General features: G+C 35.1%; 1 protein-coding gene across 1 annotated transcript in view; it reads left to right on the top strand.

Moving 5' to 3' along the window:
• The window catches only part of LOC107676678 (15-hydroxyprostaglandin dehydrogenase [NAD(+)]-like), a 10338-nt gene that overhangs the window by 1993 nt on the left and 2985 nt on the right, over nt 1-5360 (top strand). The window lies entirely within an intron of this gene.

Below are 5360 nucleotides of genomic sequence, written 5' to 3'. Positions count from 1 at the left end.
AAATTTTTTTTTTTTTTTTTTTTTTTTTTTTTGGTAATTAGCAAACTATAGAATGAGTCAAATATTTGCAGCTGCTGTTGTCTCTGTTGCCAAGGATCTGTACCTACTGTTGAAAAATTACACATGCACAATTATAATGCCTAAATATAATAAATTGCATAATAAATACTGTGCATTTACTGAAGGTAAATGACTTGCTTGGTGATTAAGATGCAAAACATTTACAGAAACAAGTCATTTGGACACACCTTTTTTCTAAGAATGTAGTTTTAAATGAACTCTTGTAATATGAATAAAACAACAGGAGAACATAACGCAAATAATAGTAGCAGTGTCACAACAGCTTGCACAATGTAGACACTTTAAGCTACAATAGTGTCTGCTTTCAAATATGCAGTTTTTGTAGTTTTTGTTGTACACAAAATAAATTCATATCACTTGAAATAAACTTTAAATCACTTAAAATATATTATTGAAATGATAAATTTTTTTTTTTTTTTTTTTTTTTTTTTTTGGTAATTAGCAAACTATAGAATGAGTCAAATATTTGCAGCTGCTGTTGTCTCTGTTGCCAAGGATCTGTACCTACTGTTGAAAAATTACACATGCACAATTATAATGCCTAAATATAATAAATTGCATAATAAATACTGTGCATTTACTGAAGGTAAATGACTTGCTTGGTGATTAAGATGCAAAACATTTACAGAGACAAGTCATTTGGACACACCTTTTTTCTAAGAATGTAGTTTTAAATGAACTCTTGTAATATGAATAAAACAACAGGAGAATATAACGCAAATAATAGTAGCAGTGTCACAACAGCTTGCACAATGTAGACACTTTAAGCTACAATAGTGTCTGCTTTCAAATATGCAGTTTTTGTAGTTTTTGTTGTACACAAAATAAATTCATATCACTTGAAATAAACTTTAAATCACTTAAAATATATTATTGAAATGATCTACGCTCACATGAGATGAAAAAGCAGTTTTATTCTGCATGAAGCAGGTCGCCCCTTCATGGGTGCCACTATGTTGACTACGCAATGAACACAAAGTTTTACTGTGATGCCGCAGCATTTGATAAACAAACTTAATGCAGCCACACCAGTAGGTGTCAGTATTAAGAAGAAGAGCCAGCATAAAGTAAGCAAGTAAGCATAAAGGAAACATTTAAACTGTTGCTAGGATATTAAAGTAGATGTGTCTCACATTAATTATTTACATTACATTACTGGGACACTCCTTACTTAGGGTGACCATGTGTCCTCTTTTTCCTGGACATATCCTGGCCAGGATTTCTAAATTGCTTAAATGTTCAGGTTTTGGCCTTTGTGTTCCTATTGACGTGCTCTTTACAGTCCTCATGCATTATATGTATTTGTACATGCATTGCTTTGACTGTTCTCTGTAGATCCCACCTTCTCGCATGCCACGATTGGTCAATTACGTATAATACCTGCACGCTATTGGTCAAACTACTTTTAAGTCATTACTTTCAGCAAGTATGAAAACAATAGGAAAGCAAAGCCAAACCCCAGACATTTTAGGCCATTTAGAAATACGAGCCAGGACAAGTCTGGGAAAAAGAGGATGTATGCTCACCCTATACCTTACTTTCATTGTATAACCCTATCTTTTTCTGCCTTTGTGACTATTCAAACAAAAGCCTAGCAAATCCAAATTTCCATATCACCAGCTTTTTACTTAAGCACCCCAAAAGATACCAAAAATCCCTGGAATCATGAATCAGCAGCATATATATTATCAGGTTATCCATCTGTCATCAGATACCTGTGTTTTGGTACCATTGAGCTGTTGAGACATAGATAAACTGATTATTTTGAAGACATGAATATTATTATATAAATATATATATTGTGTATGTAAACATGGTGGATGATGAATGGTGCCTGGCTGACAGTGAACTTGTTATAACCCCCAACACGCTCCAAACAGGTTTTTAGACTTGGATTTGAAACAGTCTTTTCATTTAACTGAAAGATAAAGGATGGTTTATTTCCCTCACTGCCTCTCAGGTTTCTTTAACTAATGTAACACAGGTGATCACCCTTTTTTGTGAGTGGAACAACTCTAACTTTGTGACTACATTAATGGAATTTAGTTTCTTGTAACTGGAGATTTATTTGCTTGGGATTTTGTTGAAGAAACACTCACTTTCTCTCATTGCCCTCTCTTCTAAAGCTGGAAGTTTGATATTGTTTTTGTTTAACCCAGGGCTGTCCAAACTCGGTCCTGGAGGGCCGGTGTCCTGCAGAGTTTAGCTCCAACCCTAATTAAACACACCTGAACCAGCTAATCAAGCTCTTACTAGACATACTAGACATTTCACGGCAGGGGTGTTGAGGCCAGTTGGATCTAAACTCTGCAGGACACTGGCCCTCCAGGACTGAGTTTGGGCACCCCTGAACCACACAACACATTACATCAATTATTACCAGAAACAAACATTAAAGCAATGGTTCACCCAAAATGAAAATGTGCTGAAATGTACTAAGGCCATCCAAGATGTAGATGAGTTTGTTTCTTTATTAGAACAGATTTTTAGGAGAAATATAGCATTACATCACTTGCTCACCAGTGGATCCTCTGCAGTGAATGGGTGCCGTCAGAATGAGAGTTCAAACATCTGATAAAAACATCACAATAATCCACACGAGTGCAGTCCATCAATTAATGTCTTGTAAAGCAAAAAGCTGTGTGTTTGTAATAAGCAAATCCATCACGTTTTTAACTTTGAACCGTTGCTTCTGACTAGAATATGAGCCCTCCATCCATAATATTGTTTTCTCCAGTGAAAATGTTGTCTTATCTAAGTCTGAAGAGTAATATGCATACATCAAGCACTGTTTACAAGCGAAAACAGTCCAAAACAGGGAGGTATTCCAGAAAGCAGGTTATGTGACATACCCGGGTATGTTTAAGAGTAAGCGGATAAACTCAGCATTCGGTTCCAAAAACGGAGGTAACTTTCAGGCTATCTAAGTAGCCATAGCAACTTACTCTCTGGACTTAACCTGCTCCGGAGTAGGTTCTGTTTCAGGGTTAGTTTACTTCAGCGCTATCAGCACATGCGTGACCTATTGACCAGACTCCGTGGGCATGACAGATTGTGCACAATATTATATATTATTACAATATAGTTATATAATGTAAAATATTAGTTTATATATATATATATTTTTTTTAAATAGAGCACTATTATAAGTAATATATGAGGTAATATTTAAGTTGTATTGATATGCATTCATTATAAAGTACTATTATATCAAGATTTATTTATTCTAATATATTTATTATATTTATTTTAATTTCATCTCACACATGGATCTGCATTCAAACTTTCTTTTTATTCTTCATTTTGCAAAAGGATGTTTTCTATAATGTATTTCTATAATAAAATGTGAAATATGATGTCTTATTGCATAATCAGCATCAAACAAACAATATAATTCTTATTCTCGGTGATTAAAGATTAAACGAAAAGACTGAAAAATGATTGCACAACCACCAATTGGGTGGCGATATGCACTTAGTATGACCATTGAACAAAAGAAGAAGAAAGAAGCAGCATGACTTTTTCTTATAGCGTCGGTTTCCATGGTGACTCGTTGATTCGTTGCTCTGTTGAGTATGTCTTGTGTGTTAACTGTGAACATACTCTGAGTTGACTGAACTTACTCCCGGGTGCGTTTGTGGAACCAGCATACCTCAAGAAAGCAAAGTTTGGGTTAATCAACTGAAAGTTCAGGGTACATGTGACGGTAAGTTAACATTGCTTTCTGGAATACACCCCAGTTCTAAACAAATATGTGGGTGGATATTGATGTGATTGGACAAAAGGGGATGGACATTTTCACTGGAGGAAGTGTCTGTGAATGTATGGAGTCATGTGAATTACTGTGATGGTTTTTTATCAACTTTATGATCTCTCATTCTGACGGCACCCATTCAATGCAGAGGATCCAATGGTGACCAAGAGAAGTAATGCTAACTTTCTCCAAAAGGAGAGGAAACAAACTCATTGGATGGCCAAAGGGTGAGTACATTTTCAGTAAAATTTTCATTTTTTAGTGGGTGAACTATTTCTTTAATTCTAAATTAAAATATAGGCCTACTGCAGTCCCCTTTAAATCTGACAGCATTGAATCCGTATTAAGGTTGACAGAATATCTAATAGTTCTTCACCAGAGACTTGGAAATAATTGAGAATTTAATTTCTAATTGAAAATATTTTGTCTTGTACCTGTGCATGTTGTTATTTTTGCCATTAGCAGCTCTCACAAACTGTGGGAAAATGCACTAGGCTGCCCTGAGACAGTTGTATCAGTTCCAGCTTCATACTCAGAAATATCAAATACTATAAATTAAACAGGCAAGATGTAGCTAAAAACAGAACATTATAAATATAATATAAATTATATAATTTATAATTTGTCCTCAAACCATTCCACAGAACATAGAGCAGTCTTCAAAAGTAATCTTATGTCTATGACCTAGTTTTAGAGCATATAAGGAGAAAGCTGGTGGATTTATGCAGCACTTAACCATGCTAAATGGAAACATGTCTTTTTAGGATGACCTCATTGTTTTGGTTGTTTTTTTATGATCTTACCCCTTAATTAAAACGTTTACAGACAAGAAAGCCTGACAACTCCCTTTAAGATGTTAAACAGCCAGAATGGGAAACAGAGCCTTCTTTTGTGTGAAAAAGTGGGTTATTCACTGCATGTGCATTAATGTTGTGCTTAGATATGTTCATCTAGAACACACAAGAACTGTTTAATTGTAAATACTGTCTCAGCTATTTGCCCCTGGCGTCCTTAGCTGCCTCAGTTTGATGCGGCTTTTAAATGTTGTTTATTATAACAAAGCCTGAACGCTAAAGGACTCATTGTTCCATTTGACTTTTACAATAACTTTCCACATACGATAAAGAATAAGCTCAATGCTGTATAGGCATAATATAAATTTTAACAAGACAATAGGGGAAAATGCAGGTGACTTTTCCACATAAAGTTTTATTTTTATATAGGTTCATAAAGCACCAAACTGCCCTATAAAGTTTAAAGCATTAGTTTAGGAAATTGTTCTCAGCTTTTTATGTTTCCAAAGAGCCATTTCACTTTAAACAGACTCAAGAGCCATTAGGATTTTCATGCGTGAATTAAAAAAATAAATCCTCAGCCTTGGAAGATCCAGAGATTTTTCCATGATGAAGGTATTGGAAATCATTCACAGGCTTTGTTCCCTTTCATGGGAACTTCGAACTGCGTCCTCTAGGGGTCGCTATGGGGAACGCCTCGTCGTGACCCGTGTCTGAAGCATACATTGAAA

The sequence above is a fragment of the Sinocyclocheilus anshuiensis genome, unplaced genomic scaffold (genome assembly GCF_001515605.1).
Source record: "Sinocyclocheilus anshuiensis isolate Anshui unplaced genomic scaffold, SAMN03320099.WGS_v1.1 scaffold76, whole genome shotgun sequence".
In the NCBI taxonomy this organism is placed as follows: Eukaryota; Metazoa; Chordata; class Actinopteri; order Cypriniformes; family Cyprinidae; genus Sinocyclocheilus; species Sinocyclocheilus anshuiensis.
The sequence above is the reverse complement of the archived record's forward strand: the minus strand, read 5'-3'. Positions and strand labels throughout refer to the sequence as shown.